The following is an 18,969-nucleotide window of genomic DNA, read 5'->3' on the forward strand; positions in this document are numbered from 1 at the left end:
CTATTGAACATCCATTTATTTGAATATAGAGTTATACACACACTTCCACCTTACTTCTATTGAAAATTACACATATTTATTCTCTTAAACAATCACTTATAGAAACACATACTTATTTAAACAGGAACTCTTACAATCTCTTACTCTCACATATACTCACTTATATACATCAATATTCATATATACTAGATTAAAACATATGTAGTTACTGATAAAGACACTAGTGAGACAGTCATTCACTCACTAACAAACACATATAGACACTCATCCACCCATACAGTCCTGTACATATGCTGTCTTCAAAACACATACAAACAGAGAGTCAGTCACTCATGCATCTATGTGCTAAGTAATACCCCCACCAAACCATATAGACACTCATACTGATACTAATAAAAATATCTAATAACCCATATACATACGCATGTAGCTACTTACCAACACATGTAGCCACTTATACACAAAGTGAAACACTAATATATATATTTAAATATTTAAACATAACTCACTAATATTTATTTTTCAGAAAGACACATATTCACTGGATGGTGTCATCAGTGATGTCAAGAGTGATGTCACTGACCATGTCATGAGTGATGTAATATGTGACGTCATCAGCAGTGCATTGCACGCGCAAGTTATTGTGAGTCCAACTAACTATAACGTGGAATTTCATTGGTTTTATGTCAGTAAAATTTCCAGCTAACTATAACATGTGTCAAACCTATGGTTTTTTCAGTGAATTTCATAGGTTTTTTAAATGCTACTTCCTAACTATAACGTGTGTAAAACCTATGTTTTTTCTGTGAATTTCATTGGTTTTTAAAATGCTAATTCAGAAAAATGTTGTGTATGCAACCTATACTTTTGGCAATAAAGTTCTGGCAATATTTTTTTCGAAAACAAGCCGTTTTCTTCACTGTTCAAGTTGCATAGAGACTCCTTGTAAAGCGATACAGAATTCGAAAGTCTGTACCTTGCCTTTTTTTAAACACATTAAAATTTGTCTGTAAATAAAAATAGCCTTACTAAACTTTCGTGCGCGACCCGGTGTGCGCACTCTCGGCAACAGTTGTCAATAAAATGGATATCGCATTTCCAGGCATTCGTGCGCGACCGAGTGCGCGCACCTGCCTATATATTTCGTGAAAACTTTGCAATTTGAACTTTCCAAAAACAGCTCCAGGAGCATATTATAAAGGGCGTTTATCGGCTTTCGATCGTGCGCGACCGTGTGCGCGCAACCGCCTATTTATATATTTTGGGAAAAGTTCGCGATTGCAACTTATTAAATTTCTTCATACACCCACCATAGAACTTATACTACTCAGAAGATATATTAAATCCGGGTATGTTTCGGTTTACTCCTTTTCACGTTTTGAAATTGGACCGCTACTTCCAACCAGATACTATCACCGCGTACACGTCCTGAGAAGCGCATGTGAAGTCATGTGACTTGAAAACAACACTTCCAATTGGTTCCTAGTAGTTTCTATGCTGCGTCAATACCTACGCCTGCTTCAAACACATGCACAGTTTTGAAACAGCATGGGCCTGAAAGTCACTGAGTGAAATATCATACATTACAGTCAGCCACTTTCAAGACGCATTCCTTCAGAGGAACACTTACCGTTTATTAGAGGTAGATCGTCCGACTCCACCGGAAAACACCCCTAATAAAAAAGACATATATATAAAATGCGGACTAGCCGCTGTATCGTACTAGCAAACTTTAACTTAAAACTCGTTAGAGAAAACAAAAGGAATCGAACAAAATCAATAGGCCACTGATAGGATCTCTTTTTGACCTTGCTAAAATAGAAACATTAGGAACAACCCCTCATGAGAAATATGAAACTAGTGAAACTAGTGAGAGAAACCGAGCTCGACGCCATCTAGCCCCCTTTTAGGCCCCATCACGAACATAGATAGCCCTACATAGCAAAACGTGATCTTATCGCCTGCCCAACTTCAGATCTGAGCCCCCCCCCCTTTTGCTCTCATGTCCTGTCGGAATGTCCGGCTGTAGATTACAATCACATGTTCCATTTGGGAGGGGAAACGACATCAGAGCGACAAATATTAGAAATATACCACACAACAGCAAAATAACAGATTAAAACGTTTTTATTCTTGAACAAAAATATATTAAAACAACTATGGAGAACCAATACGCGAATAGTCCGGAGGCGACACCATGCGCCAAGGCCTGTCCCCAGGGTGAACCAAGGAATCCGTTCCTGGGACCGTGGCAAAGAGCAGCCGGTCGCCATCGGCCAGAGAAGGCATGGGCCCGACCCGAAATGTAGTTGTCTTCCCATTCTCTTCCTCTTTCGGCGCCTTGCAGGCCACGAGGGGGGGATGTCTTGCATATGCCTCCGACCCCCCCCCTCTCTTCATCGCCTGGTCCGGCCATAACAAATGTCAGCAAAATGCCGTGGGGTACACTGGGAGGGAGAGACGGCGCGGACGACAATCTTTCGACGCCCTGCAGGCCACGAGGGGGGATGTCTTGCATATGCCTCGGACCCCCCCCTCTCTTCATCGCCTGGTCCGGCCATAACAAATGTCAGCAAGACGCCGTGGGGTGCACTGGGAGGGACAGGCGGCGCGGACGAGCCTCTCCCACCTCCCCACGTGCAGGCCCCTCACCTGCACCCCCAACGCTCCACGCACCCATCAAAGGACTCGTCCACTCTTGCGGTGCAGCGACGCTCCATGCACCTGGCAAAGGACTCGTCCACTGTGGCGGTGCAACGATGCTTCGCCCGAAAGGCTTGAGTCCATCAGCTCCTGCAACCCAGTGACTGCCGGTGGTTGCAGATCTTTCCTTTCAAAATGCTGCCAACAATATTTTCTGAATGGCGTAGCCACGAGACGTTGGCGCTCTCATGCTGACGCCAGCCTCAGTTTGAATGACCAACAATCCGGGGCGCGGCGCGGAGCGCGTAACGTAAGCATAACAGGTCATGTGACTTGTTAAGGCTTTTCACTGGTTTAGTGGTTCAGTGGGTGGCTGTATGGATCATTGTGAACATGTATCAGAGATTGTATAAGAGAGTAAAGTAAATATGTGTTAGTATATGTTTGAATAAGTAAGGTGTGTATAACTGTATAGTTGAGAAAATGGAGGTGTGATTGATTTTTGGCATAACTGACTAGGTGTGTGAGTAACTCCATGGATGAGTGACATTCTGTGACTGTCTGTTTACACTGATTGTATCTAAGGTTATGTTAGAGTCTGAAGAGGTTCATGGTATTATCACATGAATGATATCATCAGTGATGTGATCAGTCATGTCAAATGAGATGTTATCAGTGATGTCATCAGTGATGTCATTTGAGATGTCATCAGTGATGTAATCTCTGATACATGTTCACAATGATCCATACAGCCACCCACACATTCACTGGCTCTTATGCACAGTTATTTATAGATGTCAACTCTCACATGTACTGTGTTTTACATATGTACTTAATTTGACATGTAGCACTGAGATATCCATTCACTCACTAATACACTCATGCACAGTCAACCGCCCATACAGCTGTTTCCACATGCACTTTTGAATCTATACATATAGTGAATCAACTACTCACACATCTATGTACAGAGTCACACACCTCCCAGCCACCCATACACACACACTCAGTTTCCCATACAAATACTTGGACAACCAATCAATAACCCATACAGTTACTCATATAGCTACTGATCAACATATGCAGCAGTTTGTAGAACAACAGATATAATGATGCACAAATTAAAACAGTTAAGTCACTAACCCATGCACTCAGTGAGACACATTTAATCACTCACTCAATCAGTCAGTCATGCACCTAGTAAATCCTTCATCCAGACACTTATATATCCACTCATTCTTCAATATGTAAAACATATTTTAACTTTACAGAAACATACAGTCACTGGATGTTGTAATCAGTGATGTCATCAGTGATGTCATTCGAGATGTCATCAGTGATGTCATCAGTGATGTCACTAACCATGTCATGAATGATGTAATATGTGACATCATCAGCAGTGGATTGCGTGTGAGCGATATATAGTTAGCGCTTATAACTATATATGGAATTTCAATGGTTGTATGCGAGTAAAATAAGGTTTTGTAAATGCAAATCCCTAACTATATACGGCCTAAAACTAATGGTTTTTTCATTGAATTTTCAAGGTTTTGTAAATGCAAATTCCTAACTATATATCCACTATAACCTATGGTTTTTTCTGTGAATATATATATATATATATATAAATATATATATATATATATTCACGCTCCAAATTTCTTTTACTCTTGCAAAAGAATGGACGGCACTCCACAACTCTCTTTCAAGACTCTTTAGAATGTATTCATAAATCAAAACAGGACGCGTTTCGGCATCACGCCTTCATCTGCTGTGACTAGCGCCAAACTCATTAGCAATTTAAATAAAGTTGTGCATTGACGTCAATCTGATGGTAAATAAACACAAAAGAAAGACTAAACAATGAGTATACATAGTGGCCATCTTGTAGTGGATAACTTAATGCATGAATTGTATGGCCGTGTTTGACAGACAGACGTTATGGAGCCCTGGATGGGCAAACAAATCATAAAAGAACAATTCATTAAATTACTAGACATCGATTAACATTCATTGTCAGCAATAAAGAAAATAATGTATGATACTTCAAGTTAATCTTGCAAACTGAAACTGGAAAAAGTTATTAAGGAACAGGGGAGGGGGTTGTGTGTTTTGCATCTAAACTAGCCAAGATGACTGGCTAATTCTTCCCCTATGTTCAATCCTGATGGAGACTTGGTACGGAGATCAATAATAAACCTCAACTCAAGTTTCCTCATTTGTAACTCTCTGTTCCCTCATCGATCTTTAAGAGGTATTTGGTCCAGACAATGGAATTTCAGGAGATTTCGGTCACTGTTGTGTTTCAGTGCAAAATGTCTTGCTACAGGGTAGTTTGGGTCATTGAGTTCAATTGCTCTAGCGTGTTCTAGAATTCGCTTTTTAACTGGGTGAATTGAGCTCCCAACATAATATAGTTTGCACGGGCATTCAAGACGATACACACAGTATGGGCTTGTGCAAGTGAGAAATTTGTTAATTTTCCTCACTGTCCCTGTGTCTGGAATTTCATATGTGGTAACTTTACAACTCAACTGGCAGGCTTTACAGTTTTGACGTGGGAAAAACCCAGGCAGGTTTCCCAGTCGTGGTGATCTCGGGATGGTGTCAAAGTGACTGTGTATCAAAGTATCTTTTAAGGATCTATTCCTCCTGTACGTGATTTTAGGATGAGGTGATAATTGTTTGCCGATGACTGCATCTGTTTTTAAAATGTTCCAGTGACGACTCATTATATTGTGAATCGTTGTGGAGTCATGTGAGAAAGTTGTAATAAAGCGAGGAGTTTTATCTTCACTGGCTTTTTTCTCACTCGGGTGTTTGAACAGATTTGCTCTAGGGATTAAATGAACTTTATCGTATGCCTTTTTCAGTGTGTCATCAGAATATCCTCTCAATTCAAACCTCCCTATTGAATCTTGTGCAGCTTGCTCAAAATCCTCTGTGAGCGTACAGTTTCTTTTGAGGCGTAGTAGTTCCCCAAAAGGTATACTGTTCTTTAAAGGCTTGGGGTGACAGCTGCTTGCTTCTAGGGTGGAGTTCCCGGCCGTGACTTTCCGGAAAAGAGAGGTGCAGATTTTTCCATCCTGTATGGAGGCTTTTAAGTCAATAAAGTCTACCTCGTGACTGCTTATAGTCCCACTTAGATGTAAGTTGAGATCATTATTATTCAAAGTTTGAATGAATAATTCTGCCTGTTTTAGAACCTTTCCAGAAAATAAAAAAATCGTCAATATACCGGTGCCATCCAATAATTGGCGTGACCCATTTTTGGTTGTCGTCGGACCAGGCCACCTGCTTCTCCCACCAGCCCACGAACAAGTTCGCGTAGCTGGGGGCGAAGCAGGTGCTCATCGCCGTCCCTCTTCTTTGCCTGTAATATTGCTTCTGAAACAGAAAAATGTTGTTATGCAAACAGAAATGCAAGAATTCGACCAACATACTGTTGTGTTTCATATATTTCAAAGAGCGGGTTTTTAGAAAGTACTGTACTGCCTGTAGTCCATGGTCATGTGTTATGCATGTGTATAGTCCTGTTACATCTAGCACTATCATTAGCATATCAGGTTCCCAGGGTGTGTCTGAGATGATGCAGATGAAATCAGATGTGTCCCTTAAGTAGGATGAAAGGGTTTTGACATGCTCAATCAAAAAGAAATCAAGGAACTGTGACATGTTCTCCGTTAAACTGCCCTTTGAGGAGGTTATTGGCCTCCCCGGTGGTAGTGTTGAATGTTTATGAATTTTTGGTAAGTGATAATAGGTAGGAATTTTAGGCTGTTGACATGTCAAAAACTTCAGTTCATTCGCATCCAACATCCCCTCTGCTGCCCACTTATCAAGGAGTGAGTGATATTCTGTGATGCTGGAGTTATATTCATGTTTGGTGATCTTGGTGTAACAGTCTGTATCCTTGAGTTGTCGAAGCGCTTCTGTGCAATAGTATTCTCTAGTCATTAAGATGATGTTACCGCCTTTATCCAACGGCTTGCATACTATATTGACATTTGATTAGAATTTTGTGAGCGCATTCCTTTGGGCCAGTGATAGATTCCATTGTTTGTTGTTGAACTTCGGGGATCTTTTGGTTATCAAACTCAACAGATCCGTTTTAACAGCTTCCTCGAAAACGTCGATAGCATCGTGTGGCATAGTTGGGATAAACTTAGATGCCGGTTTGAAGTTTGTGCTTGCTCTGATCTGAGATACTCCAAATTGTTCAGCTATGTCTGCTAACTCACCAATTGTTTGTTCTTGATCACTTCTTTGGCTTGCAATGGCTTGCATTACATCTAAGTCAATCAGTTCCAAGTCAGTGGATTGGTGAGCAGCCCCCATTTGCGGATCACCACTCAGAACATTCTTGAGCTTATGGAATTTTTGTAGTTTTAGTTTCCGAGTGAAGAGAAACAAATCTACCCTGGTTTGAGTAAATTTAAAGCTGCTGGTAGGGCAGAAGGTCAGTCCTTTCTTTAAAACTTGCTCCTCTTATCTTAGGGAATTATTTCCTGGTGTCTCTCTTGCTCCTGGTTTGGGTAGCCATGCCTTGATTGCCTGAGATGGAAGCCCCCGCGTCATATCTGCCTTTTCTTTGTTGCGTTTCTGGAGGTTTGCCTTTTGCGCCCCTTTGTTGCATTTGACGCATTAGCTGAAACTCCTCCCAAAAATGGCTCTGCAAGGTGGATAGGATTGCTGTGCTGAGTGTTGTGCTTGATGTTGCAGATCTTTCATCCCCTGACTGTTCTGCATCGGTAACATCTGATTCCGAGGTTACTCGTTCTGGGGTGGCTGTATTTATTGTCTTGCTTCTTAGGGCTTTTCTCAGTGCATCAAATTTGTATATATATATATATATGTATATATATATGTATATATATATTCACTGAAAAAACCATAGGTTATAGACCATATATAGTTAGGGATTAGCATTTAAAAAACCTTATTTTATTTGCACAAAACCATTGAAATTCCATATATAGTTAGTTGCACTAACTATATATCGCGGACCCGCAATCCACTGCTAATGATGTCACATATTACATCATTCATGACATGGTCAGTGACATCACTGATGACATCACTGATGACATCTCAAATGACATCACTGATGACATCACTGATGACATCTCAAATGACATCACTGATGACATCACTGACATCTCATTTGACATTACTGATTACATCACTGATGATATCATTTATGTGATAATACATCTTCAGACTCTAATATAACCTTTGATACACTCAGTGTAAACAGGCACTCACAGACTATCACACATCCATGGAGTTACTCACACACCTATTCAGTCATGCAAAGAATCAATCACATCTCCATTTCCTTAACTATACAGTTATACACACCTTACTTATTCAAACATATACTAACACATATTTACTCTCTTATACAATCCTTGATACAAGTTCACAATGATTCATACAGCCACTCTCACATTCACTGACTCTTATGTTCAGTTATTTATATATGTCAACTCTCACATGGAGTGTGCTTTACATATGTACTTACTTTGACATGTAGAACTGAGATATCCATTCACTCACCAATATACTCATGCACACAGTCAACTGTCCATACAGCTGTTTCTACATGCACTTTTGAACCCATACACCTAGGGAATCAACCGCTCACACATCTATGCACAGAGTTATACACCTCCCAGCCACCCACACACACACTCAGTCTCCCATACAAATACTTGGGCAACCATTCAATAACCCATATAGTTACTGATATAGCTACTGATTTAAACATGCAGCAGTTTACAGAAGAACATAAATATTGATTGCCAAATTAAGACACTTTAATCACTAACCCATGCACTCAGTGAGACACATTTAATCATTCTCTCATACAGTCAGTCATGCACCTACTAAATCCTTCATCCAGACACTTATACATCCACTCATTCTTCAATATGTAAGACATATTTTAACTTTACAGAAACATACAGTCACTGGGTGTTGTCATCAGTGATGTCATCAGTGATGTCATTTGAGATGTCATCAGTGATGTCATCAGTGATGTCACTGACCATGTCATGAATGATGTAATATGTGACATCATTAGCAGTGGATTGCGGGTCCGCGATATATAGTTAGTGCAACTAACTATATATGGAATTTCAATGGTTTTGTGCAAATAAAATAAGGTTTTTTAAATGCTAATCCCTAACTATATATGGTCTATAACCTATGGTTTTTTCAGTGAATTTTCAAGGTTTTGTAAATGCAAATTCCTAACTATATATGGTCTATAACCTATGGTTTTTTCTGTGAATTTCATTGGTTTTTTAAAAGCTAATATCTATAGCTGTAAAATATATTCTTTATTAAGTGACGTATCACGTAGCCCGTGAGACGCCTCATGATGCATCGCATAACCGTGACGTATCGTCTCTGCAGCGCAAACCAAACCCAAAACGTAAGCGCGCCAGAACACGCTTAAAGATATATATATATTTTTTAACCTTAATTAGACAAAATCCACACGTGCACATATCACAAACGTTCAAAAAACACAATATGTCGGACTCCCGTTACGCTGCCGGTTAGCTGCCCGGTTAACGTACCAGGAAGCACCTTTACCGCGAAAATCGCAAATTTTTTTTTTTCACCCCCCAGGGAACTTTAATAGCCCCCTCATCAATCCTAGGGGTTCAGGAGGGGTCTGCCTTACCCCTTTCATTCATTTACACCTTTTTTTTTTCCACCTCTTGTCTCTCGATCCCACAGAGAGACAAGATGGCGGCCGCTCCAGACTGTTTACAATGATAACAGCCAATCAGCTTCTCCTCAGACTCCCGTTACACTGCCGATTAGCTTCCCGGTAGCTGCCCGGTTAGCTGCCCAGTTCGCGTACCAAGACGCGTCTCTACGGCGAAAAAATCGGATTTTTTTGTTTGTTTTTTTTTGGCCCCACGTGGTTTTATAATATCCCCCTCATAAATCCTAGGGGGTCAGAAGGGGTCTACCTTGCCCTCTTTCCTTCATTTCCCCCTTTGTTTTGGCCTCCTCTTGTCTCTCGATCCTACCGAGAGACAAGATGGCGGCCGCTCCGGACTGTTTACAATATTGACAGCCAATCAGCTACTCCTCAGACTCCCGTTACACTGCCGGTTAGCTTCCCGGTTAGCTGCCCGGTTAGCTGCCCGGTTCGCGTACCAAGACGCGTCTCTACGGCGAAAAAATCGGATTTTTTTTTTTGGGTTACACTGCCGGTTAGCTTCCCGGTTAGCTGCCCGGTTAGCTGCCCGGTTCGCGAACCAAGACGCGTCTCTACGGCGAAAAAATCGGATTTTTTTTTTTTTTGGGTTACACTGACGGTTAGCTTCCCGGTTAGCTGCCCGGTTAGCTGCCCGGTTCGCGAACCAAGACGCGTCTCTACGGCGAAAAAATCGGATTTTTTTTTTTTTTTTTTTGGACCCGGCGTGGCTCTATAATATCCCCCTCATCAATCCCAGGGGGTCAGGAGGGGTCTACCTTGCCCCCTTTCCTTCATTTCCCCCTTTGTTTTGGCCTCCTCTTGTCTCTCGATCCTACCGAGAGACAAGATGGCGGCCGCACCGGACTGTTTAGAATGTTGACAGACACCGGAGAGCCAATCAGCTTCGCTTTGCAAAGTTCCGATACGCGAAAAGTTCGCTAACCGGATCGCTGCCCGGAGCGCTGTTACAGATATATATCTTGATTTAAACGTTAATTTCTCAAAATCCACTGAAGCACATATATTGAGACCTAGCAAAGGCACATCGGGCTAACAGTCCCTACAATTTTGCCAAGTTTCGTGAAAATCCATTCAGCCGTTCGGGCTAAAAGTGAGTCCAACCGCCCTATGGAAATTAACATGGGAAAAACGCGTTTTGGGACCCCCCTTTTTTCTCGGCCCCCCCTTGACGACCCCCCCCCAAATTTTCAGGAGCTGCTCAGAAACAAAATGTGCCATTTTCCTGAAAATTTCAGCCGATTCCGTCCACAAACGCCAAAGTTATTAGACATAGAATTTTCAAAAGTCCCATAGGAAAAAAATCCTAACCATATATACCTACTGGCTATCGCCAGTAGGTAATATATATATATATATATATATATATATATATATATATATATATATATATATATATATATATATATATATATATATATATATATATATATATATATATATATATATATATATATATATATATATATATATATTTATGTACACAATGTCAGAATCTCCTAAACTTACTTCTGTGAATACCAAAATGGTAGTAAGTTTAGGATTTTGTCTTAAGTTAGTTCTGTGAATCGGGCACGATGTCTGTAAGGTGGAAGGAGAAACCTGCATCATAGACAAGTGAAATATTTTTAATACAGGGCAGCCCTTCTACATTTAATATGCAATGCTTACAAACATGAAGGGGATTTGAGGGTAATATGTTTGTATTGTCTTGTAACCCTTAGATGCATATGTAGCCACAGTTTGTGTTTTGCTATTTACTAATAAGCGATATGTCACTGAAATCCCAAGCAACCAGTGTGATGTGCAAGAGACTCCTGTTGGAAGATATAGTTGTAGTGTGTGCTTCCAGGAAATAAAGCATACATATCAGTGAGAAAAACCCCTGAAATCGTAGAAAGCTTGCACATTTAAGGAGTGCCAGCAGTGTCTCTTATGGAAATGTTTTTATAATTGTTGATGTGGCTGAAGAACCATGTTTGTGCAGGCAATGGCAAATGCTTATAATTCTCTTGCTTTCCTTGGCCTTTCCACTTTGACAGTGAGATTAATATAAACGGCTGCGCTCTTCTGTTAATGCATCTCAGTACCTAATAGAAGCATCATGACTGGCTTGCCTGTTAGATGTCAATGTTGTGAGAGATAGAAAGATCGAGTAGCCATGAAACAGAGTTCAACCTGTATTTTAACCTGAGAGGGGAGCCTTGGAGAAAGCTGTAGATAAATCAAGCTGTTGCTCCCTATCTGCAACACAATCAAGGATTACATCAGGTGGGAATCAGTATCTGGCTATGACAGTTTCAGTTGAAATCCAAAAGATGCTGATCATTGTATTGTAAACTGGATCTTCTCCTCAAAAAACCATCTTACAAAATGATGGGGAGTAAAACACTAACCAATTCACAAACATAGTAAAGGCAGAACAAGTTGTTCAGTGTTTGAGTTCATTTCTAATGTGGATAGTCTAGCTGGGGTTTGTTGGTTTTGAAATGTGCTTCAGCTGTAGATGGGTGGTAGAGTTGAGAACACTTACTCCTTTCATTACCAGGTGTTTTATTTCTGCTGTGATCTTTGTTGGATAAATCTACAGCATTTGCTTTTAAGGCAAAAATTATAAAAAAAATATTGAATCAAATGAGTAACTCCTATTCTAACATTAAACAGAATGTACTTTTTGGATAGAAATCTTAAAACATAATTTGACTTGATATAAAATATATAGTACTTGCTTTAAAAACTATAAACATATTGAATTGCTGGGTCTGGTGGCTCAGTGGACTAATGCGTCCACTGTAGGGCCATGTGTTTGACCTCATGGTCAAAGGTTCAAATCCTGGCAGGTCCACAAAGCCATTCATCCATCTGAGGTCAATAAAAAGAGTACTGTTGGGTCACAATAAACATTCGTTATTCAGCGCCAAGATGCCTCTGGTTGAACGTGCGCTTTACAAATACTTATGTTATGGATAATCATATGAAAACAAAATAATGACTACTTTTCACATGATTTCAATTAAAGTTTCAATGATTTAGATATTCTAAAACAAAAACAAAATCCTTTATTTCCACATATATTTATTTAATTCTTTGTTGGCTCCATAGTTTTCTCTTATAGTGTAGTGCATTACTAGTGATTAGCCATATGTGGTGGACTCACTCCAAGCGTGTCCTGGATTACATTTACTAATGTTCAGGGTCCTATTTGGCTGTATCATCTTTAGAAGCACGATTTCGAATATCAGTGGGCTTTCTTTTTTGTGGGTGGATCTTTGTTGCTATCCAAACCCCTCCTTACTCCTCCACAATCCCCATTTAGTAGTAAGTATGCCCCATTTTCTAGACATTCTTTTCTGTCCATCTGCCATTTACTACAAAAGAGTATGAATATATGTGCAGAGATTTTTGCAGTTGGGGTGGAGATCTATGCTTTTATAATATAGGAGAAGTTGAGACCTCCACACTGAGCTTTCTGAATAGCATTTTGTAGATTGTGAGTAGAGCTATTTGTTGGACATGGCCCTCTCGGAGGGTCACGCCATATTTTTGCCTACCTTAGCCCTCCTTTACTAAGCATGTTTTTGTTGGCTTCAGGGACTCTGTGCACTATTCCCCTGCTAATCAATGGTAAAGTGCTTCTATTTTTCTCTTCCTAAATCTTGTTAAAATTGTCCTACACCTGATTGGTACATGTCATCTATGTGTAAGGCCCTTGTAAATGATACAACAGGTACCCAAAGCCTGTAAATTAGAAGTTATCGGTGGGCCGAAGCACTAATTGTACCTCAGACTTAAGTAGCATTTTAAAACATCTCTGCAGCATGCCACTGTAGCATTCACATCTATTTTAAACTCCCATTTCAACCTAACAAAATTAACTTTCTGCTGGGCCTGAAACTTAATTTTAATACTGCTAAGCCACTTCTAACATAAGCCTTAATGGCTCAAAGGGCAGGTTGCATGCTATTTAGATAGTAGCAAATGTGTGTCCGGTAAGTAAAAAAAATGCTAAAGTCATGTTTCACTTCTGTAAGGCTATCTCTCCCATAGACTAATACTGGATTATCTTAATACACTTAATATGTGGTAACTTAAGTTTGGGACTCTTTAGAGGAACGCTGTTTCCACTCAAATTGGTTGTCATTAATTTAAGGTTACAATTTTGAAAATGCTACTTTTACAATGTGAAAAAAGAATACTTGATGGACAGAATTATGATCAATGTCAAACATTCACCCCAGTACACAGATCTGGGCCTAAATCCATTGCTGCTTTGCTCCCCATGCCATCCATGTTTAGACTCTGTCATATGCAAATCAGCCTTGATCCTGTTCCCCATGAAAACAGTGGAGCCCAAACTGCTAAGCCAGGTCCTCCTTGGAATGGTAACAAGCATCTTTGGACCAGTTTTGGGGTTTCACCCCTCATCAGCTAGGCTAGTTTGTCTCCAGTCACATGGAGAGCATGGGATCCACGTCTGGGCATACCCGTCCCACTCGGGGTGACAAATGCGAAAAGAACAATATTATGGACAGAATGCTGAACAATGTCATATGTCCCAGTACAGAAATTTGGGCCTAAATCCATAGGTTTTTTGCACCCCATGCTATTCCAGTTTAGACCCAGCCATATTAAATAGGCCTTGGCCCTGTCCCCTATGGGAACAGTCCAGCCCAAACTGACTGTTCCCATGGGGTCCTCCCTGTACTGGAAACAGGGATTGTAGGACCGGTTTAGGGGTTTCACCCCTCATAATCCAGGCTAGCATAGAGAGCATGGGACCCACATCTGGGCATACCCGCCCCAATTGGGGTGACTAATGGGTCTAAACTGGGTAAGCATGGTGAGCAATAGAACAATGGATTTAACTTAGATCTCTTGACTGGGGGTGAATGCTTGATTTGCCCTGGATTTAGTCCATCATCTGTGAATCTTTAACTTTCCGAAAGTGGGCATTTTTCTGCCCTAAACCAACTGTGCTTTCTCCCAGTGTCCTGGGTCACAATGCTGTGAATGGTTATTTTGAGGGTTATGTATTACTTACAGATATTGAGACAAAAGCAGCCTAGGGGTGAGGGGAGAGGGTCTTACTGCCAGGGTGGCGGAGTTGTGTCCTGTTCTGATGCCATTTAAATGGACCCTGCCTGCAGCACATTGAAAGGAACACCAGGCCTCCCTTGCCTTTGTCACCCCAGACCACTGTCTCCAAAGCTATGGAGTGTTACCCCCTGGTGGACAATGTGCAGATTTTTGGGTGGGTTGGAAAGTCCGCACAATCAGCAAAGATGTCGTAAAATTCTGTATTTATTTTATCACATATGCTACACGTCTAAGAACTGAGTGCAAATGTCGGGCTATGTCTCCTAACAAATTGATGCTTATTCTTTCAAAATGGAGATTGGAGTTTACAAACTCCTGTCACTTAGCAGTCAGAGAAACAAAAGTAATTATTATTATGTGACAATCTTGCAGGGGTAAATGAAGTGTGAAAAGAAAAACAGAAGGATGTTATTTCTTCATAACACAGAACATGATGTAAATACCTGCACTCGTGCAGCAGTCAGGAAAGCAGAAATGAAGTATGATGGAAACAAAGATTTAAATAGGATCAAAATAAATCAAGACACCTTACTTGGTGATGCACTAAAGAGATATCTTCACAGAAAGCCAATTTCCACATTTTATAGTTTGTGTGCAATGTAGTTTTATCAGTTAAACTGCATGACTGTTCAAATTTAGAGGGCATTTCAATTGAAAATGTGCTATCTGTAAATGTCAATGCGCTACCACATGATGCTTTAGTTACATTACAAAAATGCGTACCTCATGAACACTAAACCTAGGTGGGTTGTAAAAGTCTGTTCTAAAAATGTGGTCGCAACTCTAAAAAGTTTGGAAAGCACTGCCCAGAATGTTTCAAGCCAGGAAAAGGATACAGATTACATCTGACCAAAACCAGTTTTTGGGGTATGTCAGGGAATTCCTGCACACAATGTCTACCACCAGGTACAAAAGTGGGACCTTCAGATCTTCTCATCAGAACAATCCTGCACTGGAAGATTCAGAAGATTGTCTGCCCTGTTGTCTGCAGTAGGAATATTTGTCCTGCTTGCCTTGAACTTGGGGCATCCAGATGTGGCATCAAGGGTCAGTTTGTTGACCTCCTGTTTGATTTACAGGGACTCAACTGGCTTCCCGAGGCTTCCCTGCAACTCCCCAGCTTACCATCCCCAACCAAGCCTGACTGGACCTCCCTGAACCCTGCTGGTGGCCTCTGCTGGAGTGAGCCCTGATCCTCAAGAGTTTCGTCCAGATACTGGACCCTTGGCTGGCATCTGAGTGTAATCCCCCTGCTAAAAATTAGAAGATACCAAAGTTTGGGCTCCTTGTGACTGCAAAATGACTTCTTCACACAACAAATGACAGCTCCAGTGAGACCTGCTCTTTGCAGCAACATTGAACATCTGCAACTATCACCAACTTCAGACCTGTACTTCACACCGACAGTGACAGCCCATGACAACTGCTAATGTGAAGCACCTGTCTATATTGGCTCTTCAAGCTACAACACCGACGACCTGACCTGGTCTATGCGCCAACAACCTCCTCCTCATGGCTCCTGTCAAAGCGACCGCATAATCAAAACATGTATATTACATTGGGCTTACGGACCTAATTTGTTTATATCCTAGCTGGAACTTATCATGGCTCCACAGTGAACACGAGGACAACTTCAATCTTTATTAGAGTACCACTAGAATTGGATATTCAAAGGTAAGATCATGGGATAGGGGTGAAATCTTATGTTATTGTAGATAATGCAATGAATGTATATAAAATAACTGTACATACCATTTAATATGGATATCTGTCCTTATAGGGAACAGATCACACTCTAGTATTGGAAGTTGTTTGGGTTAGATGTGCTGGGATGCACATTTGGTTCACTACTGAGCACATGCATTGGATTTGTATTTTCCAGGAGCTTCACATTTCACAACGGAGTCTTGGCGTTTCTTGTTGTAATGCGGTTTTTGGTTTTGATGGATTGAATTATAGTGGTTGGACATTAATGTTTTAGGCATGGCACCTGTATTGGTTTTCTCATGTGGTGATGGTTCGGTGTGCACTATTATGTCACATGATGTATGGCAGCATTTCTATATGCTTTAAAATATGGAGAGGATAATAAGTATAAGGATATTAATAATGAATTCATGGGTGGTCACTTCATATATGGATATGTATAGGTTTTTTAAATAATACAATATAACATCTATTAAGATGGATGAATGAAGCACAAATTAGTATATTTATATGTTTTTTAAATATCAGGGTATTATAGTGTGTAATGTATTGTTTTATGTATGACTTGCAGCCTTGAGAAAGCCCATAGGGGGCGGAACGCGCGTCGGCTGTCAAGAACTGTGTCTTGAAAATAAATAAAGCTAGGATTTTGGATAAATACTACGTGATTCCTTTTGGATAAAGAAATAGGGTCTATACGTGCTTACAGCAAATGACCTAAAAAAGAATTTTCATGATGTGCAATTGATGTGTTTGTATCGTATATGGATGTAACAACCTGCAACACGGCTGTGTACAGTTTGTACATGGGTAGTGCTTGAAGAGGAAAAGCACTTTTCATCAAGATTGCACTCAAAAAAACAAGTGTACTCCCATTATTACATGTTCTAGAATCACAAAGAGACTAATGTTGATGTGCATATCGAATATAGCAAATTCCTTTCTTTTTGAAAAACATAATCAAAAGAGAATGGACACTTGTAACTACGCTACAGTAGATTGATTAGATCACCCTCATAAACGCTATGTTTACTTTGCGGTTTATATTGTTTTTCTGCCCCACATATGCGTCATGGTTTTATCATTGGGTGTCCCAAATTTGTGCTATATGCCAGCCTCAAGCCTGAGGCAACCTCTGGTTTAGCGTAGCAGTGTCCAGAGATATATAAACACCCCCAAGAGGAAAAGATTATATTTATAAAAACAAGCTTTCACCTGGTTTAAATTTTAATTGCCAAGGATGAAATTTTGTTATTTAAAAACAAAGGGTATAATCACAGATCGTGTTACTGGATCTTCTTATATCACTTCAGACAAAGTCAACATGTTTCTGCCCCATCTCGCCCAGCTGGATCTAAGGGACATTCGTCAGGACAAACAAAACAATATTAAAAATAGTTTTACTCGCACAATTTGTGCAGTATATAGTGGTTTTTTATTGCCACTCTGTTTCTAAATGGGTATGATGTACCTGTAATCAAAATAAACGGAGAAAAAGTATGGGGGTACAAATTCAGTACTCATCGGTAACTCTCCATTTGAGGTATACAGAAACAAAAATGCATTATTCTTTCATAAGGTAAGGATTCATAAGAACAGTCCATATGAAACCGTCATGGTTTGCAAAAACGGAGTTACCATTAAAAATAACTTGGTGACATTGTTGGTCAATACTTATCATCTATGGAGGTAAGGATTGTAATATTCCTCCATGTCCTGTTTCGTTATTAATCACGGTAACTTGGTTATAAATTGTGATTAAGTCTTATCACTTCAAATTCGGAAGCACTGCTAAGATCTCAGTGATAACTCAAAGTCTTTGTCTTGGTTATTTATACTGTTAAGGTTCGACAATATTAGATATGAGTAAAATTACCTTTAACAGATTATTACCACGTCTCAACAGGATCACAAGGACTCGCTGGTCCTAAGCTGAAAGGAGAAAGTGTATAAAGCAGGCTTTACTTTACCGTACTCCTCACAAAAGACCGCTTTCAGATGTTTGTTGCCGATAATCTCACCGCACTTGGAAACTGCTCCGCGTCTGGTGTTGGCTCTGCCCCTCGATGCGGAGGTGCGTTTCCGGCTTTCTTTTATTTTGATTGTGTTACGATGATGTGAGCTACAAAGGGGACTGTGTGTGTTTTTTAGAGCGTTCCCAGCTTTTACCAAGATTCTGCTTTATTCTCAAGTGAAGTGGCAAACAACTATTTCTTTTGTTTTTGATGTTTTATTTACATCATAATCTGTTCAAATCGCAGTTTTGTCGAGTGAGTCGCCAATCAGGATATTTCTCGCTTTTGGCGTTTATTATCATCCATTCCTGTGGTGTGTTTTTCTCACCTTATGATAACAGGAAAAAGAGTATTCTTATGTCTCTCAATTTCACTTATGTTCATAATTCCACATTGCCACAGTTTCCGTGTCATAGACACTGAAGACAGACTCAGTTAGTTCCCTCTGCTTTGTGTTTTCCAGTGTCACTGTGTCCATGACATGGGCTATGAAGACAGACTGTGTGGGTTCCTTATGATTAATAAATAAAGGTGATGTTCACACAATATGGTCTTTTTCGAACATAGTGATGAGTTCAAATTCTGATGTTTATGGAATCTTTGGTGGATAAATGAGAACATTCTGTGTAATATTTTTTCTCTCATTATGCAAATTGAAGACATGGTATGTGATCATTGAGTCCATCTTGGTGTGTCTTCAGCCGATTTACCCACCTTTGCTCCTTTTCAAACAGTATCTTTTCCGCTTTTGATGTTTTATCATGGAGC

The sequence above is a fragment of the Lissotriton vulgaris genome, chromosome 4_1 (genome assembly GCF_964263255.1).
Source record: "Lissotriton vulgaris chromosome 4_1, aLisVul1.2, whole genome shotgun sequence".
NCBI lineage: Eukaryota > Metazoa > Chordata > Amphibia > Caudata > Salamandridae > Lissotriton > Lissotriton vulgaris.